The sequence below is a fragment of the Phyllobates terribilis genome, unplaced genomic scaffold (genome assembly GCF_046119375.1).
Source record: "Phyllobates terribilis strain yellow unplaced genomic scaffold, ASM4611937v1 Scaffold_8__6_contigs__length_399053987, whole genome shotgun sequence".
NCBI classification, from domain to species: Eukaryota; Metazoa; Chordata; class Amphibia; order Anura; family Dendrobatidae; genus Phyllobates; species Phyllobates terribilis.
The window spans coordinates 286,077,826-286,091,082 of record NW_027362768.1 but is presented as its reverse complement, the minus strand read 5'-3'; positions in this window follow the sequence as shown (position 1 = coordinate 286,091,082).

The window sequence follows — 13,257 nt, the reverse complement described above, 5'->3', positions numbered from 1 at the left end:
ATGCAAAACAATTGAAGCAGAAACCATCCAAAACCTGACAAATTCAATGGACGAGAGAGTTCAGAAGCTCCTTTCGAACAAGGGGTCCTATGTGCAAATGTAACATCACCTAGAATAAAGTTTTGAGTTGAAAACTGTTTGATTTCAGTTTGTAATAACCTGCTAATGCTTATAATTTCAAAAATGACCATTTTTTGTTCTTTATTAAAATGAAAAGGTTGAAAACTCTGCTGTGCATAATAATTTGGAACATGCATTTTGAGTGCAGTTTGAGTTTTTTATTTTTTAAAAAATATACTGTTATCATAGGCAGTTACAAAAACCTTTCAATTGTACTCTAATATTTATTTGACTGGAAAATTACAATGACTGCAATTCATATAGGTAATTTGGGAAAATCTGAGAAAATATTATTTGCATAATAATTTGGAACACAGTGTAAACAAGGCGACATCTGAGCTTGTAATTTTATTGCACTGAGATTGTGTTGTATCCAGGGCTCCACGGTAAAAAATCTAATTTTTTCTGTTAGTATCATTGCTACATAAAGCAGGCCACATCTGAGTTTGTAATTCTATTGCGCTGAGATTGTGCTGTATCCAGGTCTCCACAGTAAAAAATCTATTTTTTCTTTTAGTATCGTGCTACGTAAAGCTGGCTACATCTGAGCTTGTAATTCTTTTGCGCTGAAATTGTGTTGTATCCAGGGCTCCACAGTAGAAAATCAAACTTTTTCTGTTAATATCATGCTACATAAACAAGGTCACATCTGAGCTTGTAATTCTATTGCGCTGAGATTGTGCTTTATTCAGGGCTCCACATTAAAAAATCTAAATTTTTCTGTTACGACCGTGCTATAGAAATCATGCCACATTTGAGCTTTTAATTCTTTGGTGCTCATATTCCGCTCCAGCCAAGGGTTGATATTATCAAATCTAAATTTGTGCTGTTACTATCATGCTACATAAACAAGGCCACATCTGAGCTTGTAATTCTTATGTGCTGAGTTTGTGCTGTATCCAGGGCTCTACAGTAAAAAAAAATCTATTTTTTTCTGTTAATACAGTGCTACATAAACAAGGTGTAACATACCTGGCGGCGTCCTTGCATAGTGGTCCATCTCCCACTGTGCAAGAGCGCGCACTTGATCTCCTGTCCAGAATGTCTCTCTGGCTTCCCTCCATGCTGTCTGTTTGTGTCTGTTTCTGCTGCTTAAGGGCGGCGCCCGATCACTTCCTGCTTTTTGTACCTGCTGTGGGTCACACCCCTTGTGCGTCCTCAGCCTATTGCTGTCTGTCACCTGGTATATAGCTCAGCTGCTCCCATCTATCCCTGCCTGAGCATAGTGTTTCATTCAGTGTGTGCTTGCACTCTGAAGGTGCCAGGTCCCGTTCTGTGTTCTCTTGTCTGCCTATCCTGGAGGCTGTATTTCCAGGCCTGTCTGAACATGCTCCTAGCCTGTTCCTCCTGCCTTCTAGGGGCCGATTACCTAGACCCGTTCCTGTATCTTGTCTGACCTGTCTGAACACGCTCCTAGCCTGTTCCTCCTGCCTTCTAGGGGCCGATTACCTAGACCTGCTCCTGTATCTTGTCTGTCCTGTCTGAACACGCACCTTGCCTGTTCGTCCTGCCTCTCTGGGGGCCGTATTCCCAGACCCGCTCCTGTATTCCGCTGCAGTGTCGGTCTCCTCCGTACACTCAGTTCCAGTCTGAACTCTCTCCTATCCTTTACCTGTTTTGCCTCTATGTCCGTTCCCTTCCTTTTTCTGCAGAGTCTGAACTCGTACCTAACTCCTGCTTGTTGTCTCTGTACTCCCGTTTGTGAGTTTGTGGTCCACTCGCTACTTCTCTGCTAGTACCCTGTGGGTGTCTGGCTCTGCCTTTCCCTTCCTGTCTGTTCCGTGTGAACAGAGCCCTGTCCCCCCTACTCAGCCTAGCCTGCTCTGACTCCTTTGCTCACCGCTCCGGTGGTTCTAGCCTGCTCTGACTCCTTTGCTCACCGCTCCGGTGGTTCTAGTCTGCTCTGACTCCTTTGCTTACCGCTCCGGCGGTTCTAGCCTGCCCTGCTTCTGCCCACTGCTCCGGCAGTCCTGTCCTGCCCTGCTTCTGCCCACTGCTCCGGCAGTCCTGTCCTGCCCTGCTTCTGCCCGCTGCTCCGGCAGTCCTGTCCTGCCCTGCTTCTGCCCGCTGCTCCGGCAGTCCTGTCCTGCCCTGCTTCTGCCCGCTGCTCCGGCAGTCCTGTCCTGCCCTGCTTCTGCCCGCTGCTCCGGCAGTCCTGTCCTGCCCTGCTTCTGCCCGCTGCTCCGGCAGTCCTGTCCTGCCCTGCTTCTGCCCGCTGCTCCGGCAGTCCTGTCCTGCCCTGCTTCTGCCCGCTGCTGCGGCAGTCCTGTCCTGCCCTGCTTCTGCCCGCTGCTCCGGCAGTCCTGTCCTGCCCTGCTTCTGCCCGCTGCTCCGGCAGTCCTGTCCTGCCCTGCTTCTGCCCGCTGCTCCGGCAGTCCTGTCCTGCCCTGCTTCTGCCCGCTGCTCCGGCAGTCCTGTCCTGCCCTGCTTCTGCCCGCTGCTCCGGCAGTCCTGTCCTGCCCTGCTTCTGCCCGCTGCTCCGGCAGTCCTGTCCTGCCCTGCTTCTGCCCGCTGCTCCGGCAGTCCTGTCCTGCCCTGCTTGTGCTCGCTGCTCCTGCAGCCCCGTCCTGCTCTGTTCATGCCCACCGTTTCGGGCGTTCCCTCTCTGCTGTGGTTGTCTACCGCATCTGCGGTTCTGTGACCCAGTCTGTACTGGGTCTTAACCTTTCTGTGCTCCAGCCCGTCCTTTCGGCCAGTACCTCCCTGCTTCATACTCGCCTGTATCCACCCATCTGCATACCTGCCGTGTTTGTTTATATCCACCAGTCTGTGCCAGCCTAACCTGCCTGTTCCTGAGTCCCAGTGTGTACTGGGTCCTATCCCGCCTGTGTTCCTACCTGCTAGTGCCTCCCTGTCTGCACTCTAGCTGTGCTTGCCTGTACCCCTCTACCTGTATTGTTCCTGAGTCCCAGTGTGTACTGGGTCCTATCCCGCCTGTGTTCCTACCTGCTAGTGCCTCCCTGTCTGCACTCTAGCTGCGCTTGCCTTTACCCGCCTGCCTGCATACCAGTCGTGCCTGCCTATACCCTCCAGTCTGTGCGCCAGCCTAACCAGCCTGATCCAGTAATCCCTGTGTGGGTCAACCCCCGTGTCCGGAGTTTGACCTGGAGTAGCACCTGGTCCCTCTGCCCGGTTTCTCCCTGGTGCACTGGCGTCGTATGCCGTCGTGCCATCTTGGTCGGATCGGCCAGATACTTAGTCACGCCCCTCCAGGCACTCTCCGGTTCATGGTCCAGTGGAATCACTACAATCACACGCACACGCCGCTCAGCCCGGGCGTGTGCATAACAGCATGCTCAGGCCATGGTTCCCGTTGAGCCCCACGGCCTTCGCTCTCTGAGAAGTTTTCCAGCGAATACATGCATTAAAATAAATAAATAAATATTTTTTTTTCCTTTAGCTGAGTTCCAGGCGAATTACGCACCCGTCCAGATGGATCTATCTGCTCTCGTTCCCGCGGATCCGCTACGTTATTATGGGGATCCTAGACAAAGTCGTGCATTTGTGGAGCAATGCATGCTACACTTCAAGTTCTACCCTCTATGTTTTCCCACCGATCGGGTTAAGGTGGCATTCATTATGTCTTACCTGGCGGGTGATGCCTTGGAATGGATCAACCCCCTATATGAAACACAGGATCCGATCCTCCTGGACCTAATGGCCTTCCTGGTGGCCTTTCTAATGGTCTTCGATGATCCTAACCCGGAGGCTCCTGCTGAAGCTTCACTTCCCAATATCCCGGAGCAGCCCCAATGGGTAATGTGTGTGGGTAGCGCAATAGTCCTCCAGCCCAATGAGACTACTGCCCACCCAGAATCCTCACAGGGTGACTACGCTTTCCGGAATACTTCTCCCAACCTCAAGAGGCAGTCCAGACGTGCTAGACGTAGAGGCAAGCCGTCACGCCAGGGTCTGTCCTCCCTGAGACCTCCTGACCCCAACCTTGAAGTCCCTACTGAAGCTTCATCTCCCTGTATCCCGGAGAAGCCCCAACGGGTAATGTGCGTGGGTAGTGCACCAGTTCTCCTGCCCGAAGAGACTTCTGCCCATCCAGACTCCACACAGGAGAACTTCCTGCACCCGGCATCAGATGCTTCACCCACTTTAACCGGTGTGCATGTCCAAGGATGCTCCAAAGCTGTGGTTAACTCAGAGTCTGTGCACCTCTACTACCTGGCGGAGGACCCCCTGTTGCCTCCTGAATCCTCCGGGATACCACTCGATGACAAATGGAGAGAGAATTCTCTACACCCGGTACTCGATACTTTGTCCGCTTCGTCCTGTGAGCCTGACAATGGGTACCCCAAAGTGGTAGTTACCCCCGAGTCTCTACACCCCTCCGACCAGGCGGAGGACCTCCAGTTGTCTCCTGAACCCTTCGGGGTGCTACCTGGTAGCGAAAGGACAGAGACTCTCCTATACTCTGTACCTGATACCTCGCTCGCTTCGTCCAGTGAGTCCAACCTAGTGTACTCCGAAGCAGAGGTTACTCCCGAGTCTCTACACCCCTCCGACCAGGCGGAGGACCTCCAGTTGTCTCCTGAACCCTTTGGGGTGCTACCTAGTAGCGAAAGGACAGAGACTCTCCTATACTCTGTACCTGATACCTCGCTCGCTTCGTCCAGTGAGTCCAACCTAGTGTACTCTGAAGCAGTGGTTACTCCCGAGTCTCTACACTCCTCTGACCAGGCAGAGGACCTCCAGTTGTCTCCAGAACCCTTCGGGGTGCCACCTGGTGGTAAATGGACAGAGAGTTTCCTATATCCTGGATCTGATACCTCGCTTGCTTCGTCCAGTGAGTCCGACCTAGTGTACTCTGAAGCAGAGGTTACCCGTGAGTCTCTACACCCCTCTGACCAGGCAGAGGACCGCCAGTTGTCTCCAGAACCCTTCGGGGTGCCACCTGGTGGAGAATGGACAGAGACTTTCCTATACTCGGTACCCGATACCTCGCCTGCTTCGTCCAATGAGTCCGACCTAGTGTACTCTGAAGCAGATGTTTTCTCTGAGCCTCTGCACTCTTCTGACCCGGCGGAGGACCTCCAGTTGTTTCCTGAATCCTCCGGAGTACCACCAGAAAACAAAGAGACAGTGACTTTTCCTCATTATGTACCTGATAACCCGTCTATTTCTTCCTGTGAGCTTGACAAGATGTACCTCGAAGCAGAGATTACCCCCAAGTCTCTGTCCCCCTCCAACCCGGTGGAGGACTTCCAGTTGTCTCCTGTACTCTCTGGGGTGCCACCTGAAAATATGTGGAGAGAGACTTCCTTGTGTGCTGTTCCTGGTACTCCACCCGTTTCGTCTGTTGCTAAGGGTGGCTGGATGGGAGGTAGCATCCTAGCTACCCAGAGGAGACCAGTTTTTCCGGTGGACAGGGGAAGTGATCTCTTCGAAGTGAAGAATTGGCCCTCGAATTCCCTGCGGAAGATTCTGGCAGGCCTGAAGAAGAGGGGGCGTAAGGGGGGGGGTACTGTAACATACCTGGCGGCGTCCTTGCATAGTGGTCCATCTCCCACTGTGCAAGAGCGCGCACTTGATCTCCTGTCCAGAATGTCTCTCTGGCTTCCCTCCATGCTGTCTGTTTGTGTCTGTTTCTGCTGCTTAAGGGCGGCGCCCGATCACTTCCTGCTTTTTGTACCTGCTGTGGGTCACACCCCTTGTGCGTCCTCAGCCTATTGCTGTCTGTCACCTGGTATATAGCTCAGCTGCTCCCATCTATCCCTGCCTGAGCATAGTGTTTCATTCAGTGTGTGCTTGCACTCTGAAGGTGCCAGGTCCCGTTCTGTGTTCTCTTGTCTGCCTATCCTGGAGGCTGTATTTCCAGGCCTGTCTGAACACGCTCCTAGCCTGTTCCTCCTGCCTTCTAGGGGCCGATTACCTAGACCCGTTCCTGTATCTTGTCTGACCTGTCTGAACACGCTCCTAGCCTGTTCCTCCTGCCTTCTAGGGGCCGATTACCTAGACCTGCTCCTGTATCTTGTCTGTCCTGTCTGAACACGCACCTTGCCTGTTCGTCCTGCCTCTCTGGGGGCCGTATTCCCAGACCCGCTCCTGTATTCCGCTGCAGTGTCGGTCTCCTCCGTACACTCAGTTCCAGTCTGAACTCTCTCCTATCCTTTACCTGTTTTGCCTCTATGTCCGTTCCCTTCCTTTTTCTGCAGAGTCTGAACTCGTACCTAACTCCTGCTTGTTGTCTCTGTACTCCCGTTTGTGAGTTTGTGGTCCACTCGCTACTTCTCTGCTAGTACCCTGTGGGTGTCTGGCTCTGCCTTTCCCTTCCTGTCTGTTCCGTGTGAACAGAGCCCTGTCCCCCCTACTCAGCCTAGCCTGCTCTGACTCCTTTGCTCACCGCTCCGGTGGTTCTAGCCTGCTCTGACTCCTTTGCTCACCGCTCCGGCGGTTCTAGTCTGCTCTGACTCCTTTGCTTACCGCTCCGGCGGTTCTAGCCTGCCCTGCTTCTGCCCACTGCTCCGGCAGTCCTGTCCTTCCCTGCTTCTGCCCACTGCTCCGGCAGTCCTGTCCTGCCCTGCTTCTGCCCGCTGCTCCGGCAGTCCTGTCCTGCCCTGCTTCTGCCCGCTGCTCCGGCAGTCCTGTCCTGCCCTGCTTCTGCCCGCTGCTCCGGCAGTCCTGTCCTGCCCTGCTTCTGCCCGCTGCTCCGGCAGTCCTGTCCTGCCCTGCTTCTGCCCGCTGCTCCGGCAGTCCTGTCCTGCCCTGCTTCTGCCCGCTGCTCCGGCAGTCCTGTCCTGCCCTGCTTCTGCCCGCTGCTCCGGCAGTCCTGTCCTGCCCTGCTTCTGCCCGCTGCTCCGGCAGTCCTGTCCTGCCCTGCTTCTGCCCGCTGCTCCGGCAGTCCTGTCCTGCCCTGCTTGTGCTCGCTGCTCCTGCAGCCCCGTCCTGCTCTGTTCATGCCCACCGTTTCGGGCGTTCCCTCTCTGCTGTGGTTGTCTACCGCATCTGCGGTTCTGTGACCCAGTCTGTACTGGGTCTTAACCTTTCTGTGCTCCAGCCCGTCCTTTTGGCCAGTACCTCCCTGCTTCATACTCGCCTGTATCCACCCATCTGCATACCTGCCGTGTTTGTTTATATCCACCAGTCTGTGCCAGCCTAACCTGCCTGTTCCTGAGTCCCAGTGTGTACTGGGTCCTATCCCGCCTGTGTTCCTACCTGCTAGTGCCTCCCTGTCTGCACTCTAGCTGTGCTTGCCTGTACCCCTCTACCTGTATTGTTCCTGAGTCCCAGTGTGTACTGGGTCCTATCCCGCCTGTGTTCCTACCTGCTAGTGCCTCCCTGTCTGCACTCTAGCTGCGCTTGCCTTTACCCGCCTGCCTGCATACCAGTCGTGCCTGCCTATACCCTCCAGTCTGTGCGCCAGCCTAACCAGCCTGATCCAGTAATCCCTGTGTGGGTCAACCCCCGTGTCCGGAGTTTGACCTGGAGTAGCACCTGGTCCCTCTGCCCGGTTTCTCCCTGGTGCACTGGCGTCGTATGCCGTCGTGCCATCTTGGTCGGATCGGCCAGATACTTAGTCACGCCCCTCCAGGCACTCTCCGGTTCATGGTCCAGTGGAATCACTACAATCACACGCACACGCCGCTCAGCCCGGGCGTGTGCATAACACAAGGCCACATCTAAGCTTGTAAAACTTAAACCAACCAGGAGAGGAGTCCTGAGGAGACAATTTGCATATTCTCACTGCATTTTGGGATAAGTGAAGAGTCTCCGCGAGCTCAAAGAACACTGGATTTTGGCCGTTGGAGCTGAAAGGAGGACATGGGTGAACCAGGGGAGGAGTCCTGAGGAGACAATTTGCATAGTCTCACTGCATTTTGGGATAAGTGAAGAGTCTCCACGAGCTCAAGGAGCACTGGATTTTGGCCGTTGGAGCTGAAAGGAGGACACCGGTGAATTTTGGAGCGTTTTTCACTGTTTTCATAGCATATGAACAATAAGAACATGGAAGAGTCCAGGAGCCATTTGGTGAGCTGCATATCCTGCTACATGTTCACAGACTTGCCAGTGGAAAAGCCAAACTTCACATGCCAGAAATGCAAGCTTGTGTCCCTGTTGGAGGAAAAGTTGAGAAATCTAGAAGAGAGGTTAACTACCTTGAAAATCATTAAGAAAGGTGAAGAGTTCTTAGACAGAGCAGAATTATCTCTTTATGATACAGAAAGAGAAGAAATTCAAACTGCACCTGGCGAAATAGAGGAATGGAAGCATGTGACCCAGAGAAGCAGGAGGATCGAGAGGCAGTCAGCACCGATACTGCTCAGGAACCAGTACCAGGCTCTCACGCAGGAGAACCACGAAGAAATACAGCAAGATAAGACTTTGCCCACAACGAATAACCTTGTAAGCCCTCAGAATCCTCCTGGATGGAGAAAGAAAAATGTTGTGTTGAAAAAACGGAGAGTGGTGGTCATGGGGGATTCCCTGTTGAAAGGAACAGAGGCCGCTATCTGCAGACCAGACATAACCTCAAGAGAAATGTGCTGTCTTCCAGGAGCAAAAATTAAAGATGTGTCTGACAGGATATCAAGACTCTTCAGACGCACAGATCACTACCCATTCCTGCTAATACATGTGGGGACAAATGACACCGCAAGAAAGGACCTGGAAACCATCTGCAGTGACTTTGAAGACTTAGGCAAGAAAGTGAAAGAATTGGGAGCGCAGGTGGTCTTCTCATCCATCCTCCCAGTGGATGGCCATGGAACAATGAGGTGGAATAAGATTCTACAGGTGAACAACTGACTACGTCGATGGTGCCGTCAACAAGGATTTGGATTTCTGGATCACGGAATGAATTACCTATATGATGGACTACTTGCTAGAGATGGGGTGCACTTTACAAAGACTGGAAAACATGTATTTGGAAGTCGCCTTGCTACACTCATCAGGAGAGCTTTAAACTAGAACAATGTGGGAAGGGAAGCAAAAGGCCAGAAAAAGATATACAGCTGACAAATACTATTGAGATCTCTGCTACTGGAAGTGGAAAGGAAGAACAAAGACAAAAAAATTTAAATAATAAAAATATGGGAGGAAGAGAAACCAATCACAAACTAAAATGTTTTTATACAAATGCACAAAGAATGGGCAACAAACAAGGAGAATTGGAAGTAATAACGCAGGAAAAGAAATATGATGTCATTGGAATCACTGAAACTTAGTGGGACGATACACATGATTGGAATACAAGGCTAAAAGGATACAACTTATTTGCAAGAAACAGACTTGATAAACGAGGAGGAAGTGTTGCATTGTATGTTAGTGACTCGCCCCCTGGGCCGTGGGGCACCCGGATCCGGGCAGTAGGGGAACGATGGGAGTAGCAGTGGCAACCCGGTTCCATGGCTCAGGGTGGTCAGGCCAGTGGTAGTCCATTACGCGCTGATGATTATGTCCGACTTCGCCACCCGTGGATTGCGGTTATTAGGAACCGCCACTGCATGCAGACCGCTGGGGCTGATGAGGTGTGCAGCTAGGGTAGTGTGACTCCCCACGGGAAGAGTGTGGCCCCAGGGCAGTATAATGGATGGTGGGAGTGATGGTGGTGAGAGTCCCAGTACCGGTAGTGCTGGAGGCGCGAAGGAGCACACAGACAACAGGTTGCAGTCCAGGGCCTTTACTAAAACAGGTAAACTGACCCATAAACAGTCCCGGCTAGGAGGGGACCTGGATGTCTGAGAGCAATGGGGAAATTGGCCATGGTCAGGGTGAGGGTGTAGGCCTACCGTGCTTTCTGTGCTCCTTCTGGCTATCTCCTCCTTATAGGGTAACAGCCCACGTTTCCGACCTTTCCGTGTACTCTCGCCTGTATGGCCTGCGACATGGGTTCCTTTCTGCTCCCGGCCTGGTACGGCTTTACTGGTCCCTTCTGTTGTGGCAGAGCCTACAGGTTTCTTAGGCCAAGGAACATACAGTCCCCTGCGGACTGGTTATCTGCTGTGGGATGTGGAATCCTTCCAGCCTCAGACACCAAAGTCTGGTAAATTAAGTCCTTTATCTGCTAAGACAGGCTCACTTCGCCTCTTGTCTCTGGCTTGTGGCTCTCCTCCTGCCACACTTCCTCTTAGGTGCAATACAACTTTCTGTCCCTGCTCTGCTCCGGGACAAGTCTCAGTACTGAGACTAGTCATCCAGCTCTCTCTAACCCTGCCCCCAGTTCCAGCTTTTATAGGGGCAGCCTGCTCCCCCTACTGGCCTGAGACAGGAGGTATTGCATGCTAATGTTCCCCTGACTAGACAACCCCCCCCATTGCTCTCAGACACAGCTTTATTACATTTTGTGGCATCCAGGCCAGGGTGACACATTAGAAAAGCGTATATCTGCACAGAGATTGAAGCTTCAGAGACTGGGAGTTCTGTGAAAACTGTTTGGGTAAGAATACAAGGAGAGAACAACGGAAAGGACACCATTGTAGGCATTTACTACAGGCCACCTGGGCAAGCTGAAGATATGGATGAACTCTTTATGTATCAAATGACTAAGTTCTCCAAAAAATATGACATAGTGGTCATGGGAGATTTCAACTATCCAGACATTTGTTGGGAATCTCTCTCAAGTAAAGCTAACAGGTCAAGCAAATTCTTATCCTCTCTTGCTGACAACTTTATCTTCCAAAAGGTAGGGGAGAAAACATGGGGATCTGCTACTTTGGATCTAATCCTTATAAACAGGGAGGAAATGGTTGAGGAGGTAAAAGTGGCTGGGACCCTAGGAGGCTGCGATCATGCTATTATAGAATTTTGGATAACTAGAGGAGGAAGACATGTGAAGACTCAAACTTCAAGGTTAGATTTCAGAAAGGCAGATTTTAAGCGACTCAGAAAGAGAATAGGAGGGATCCAATGGCTGGATGTCCTTAAGGACAAAAATGTCCAGGAAGGATGGGAAATTTTTAAAAATGAGATTCTCAAAGCACAATCGTTAACAATCCCGAAAAGTAGGAAGAATGGGAAGCATTTAAGGAAACCAGGATGGATGAACACAGAACTTAAACACATGCTAAAAAGAAAGAAAGAAATGTTTATCAAATGGAAAGAGGGAGGCATATCTAAAGAAGATTATAATGCAGTCTGCAGAACCTGTAGGGCATGTATCAGGTTAGCTAAAGCTGACAATGAATTAAGGCTTGCAAGAGATGTCAAAAGCAATAAAAAAGGATTTTGGGGGTATGTCAAAAGTAAAAGAAAAGTCAAAGATGCTATAGGATTTTTACAGGATGAAAATGGTGAAATGGTAAGAAAGGATGTTGAGAAGGCCGAACTTTTTAATTCCTATTTTGCATCTGTTTTCTCTCAGAAAGAAAATGTAACATCAACTGATCTTCACTGTCCTGTTAAAGGAATAGAAGAATCCAAGTTATCTGTAAACAGAGAGATTGTGAGGGAATATTTAGCTAACATAAATGAGTTCAAGTCTCCAGGTCCAGATGAATTACACCCCAGAGTACTGAAGGAGATCGTAGAAGAAATTTTAGAACCGCTCTCCATAATCTTTGAAAATTCTTGGAGAACAGGAGAAGTCCCAGAAGACTGGAGAAGAGCAAATGTTGTTCCTATCTTCAAAAAGGGGAAGAAGGTGGACCCAGGGAACTATAGGCCGGTGAGTCTGACTTCTATACCAGGAAGGATCTTTGAACAAATTATTAAACAACATGTATGTAAGTACCTGGATAAGAATGAAGTGATTAACCAGAGTCAGCATGGGTTTGTAACTAACAAGTCATGTCAGACTAACTTAATTTCCTTCTATGACAGAATCACTGACTGGGTGGATCAGGGAAATGCTGTAGATATAGTATATCTTGACTTCAGCAAAGCATTTGACAAAGTATCTCACACCATCCTTATTGAAAAAATTACCAAGTATGGAATGGACAAGGCAACTGTTAGGTCGATTCATAACTGGCTTAGTGATCGGACTCAAAGCGTGGTTGTAAATGGCTTCACATCCAGTTGGATGAATGTCTCAAGTGGGGTACCACAGGGCTCTGTCCTGGGACGTGTATTGTTCAACATCTTTATCAATGATTTAGATGAAGGAATTGAGGGTAAACTGATTAAGTTTGCTGATGACACAAAGCTATGAGGGATAGCTAAACTAGAGAAGAGAGAGAGAGGATTCAAAAAGACCTAAATAAACTGGAGCAGTGGGTAGTAACTAACAGAATGGTTTTTAACAGGGAAAAATGCAAAGGAATGGGAGGAATAGAGCTAAGCAACAGTACATGTGAAAAAGACTTAGGTATACTAATAGATCATAGACTGAACATGAGTCAACAGTGTGATGCAGCAGCAAAAAAGGCAAATACAATTCTGGGATGTATTAACAGAAGCATACAGTCTAGATCACGTGAAGTCATTATCGGACTTTACTCCTCTTTGGTCAGTCCTCATCTGGAATACTGCATCCAGTTTTGGGCACCACATTTTAAAAAAGACCGACAAACTGGAGCAAGGTCAGAGAAGAGCGACCAGAATGGTAACCGGTCTGCAAACCATGTCCTATGAGGAACGGTTCAGGATTTGGAAATGTTTAGCTTGCAAAAAAGAACACTGAGAGGAGACTTAATAGCTGTCTACAAATATCTCAAGGGCTGTCACATTGTAGAAGGATCATCTTTATTCTCATTTGCACAAGGAAAGACTAGACGCAATGGGATGAAACTGAATGGGAGGAGACACAGATTAGATATTAGAAAAAACTTTTTGACAGTTAGGGTGATCAATGAGTAGAACAGGCTGCCACGAGAGGTGGTGAGTTCCCCTTCAATGGACGTCTTCAAACAGAGGCTGGACAGATATCTATCTGAGATGATTTAGTGAATCCTGCTTTGAGCAGGAGGTTGGACCAGATGACCCAGGAGGTCCCCTCCAACTCTACAATTCTATGATTCTGTGATTCTTAATTCTATTGCGTTGAGATTGTGCTGTATCCAGGGCTCCATATTAAAAAATCTAAATTTGTTCTGTTACTACTGTGCAACAGAAACCATGCCATATTTGAGCTTTTAATTCTTTTGCGCTGATATTCTGCTCCAGCCAGGAGTCCAAATTTCAAAATATAAATTATTTGTGTTAATAGCGTCGTTCTGAAACCAGGCCACATTTGAGCTTTTAATTATTTTG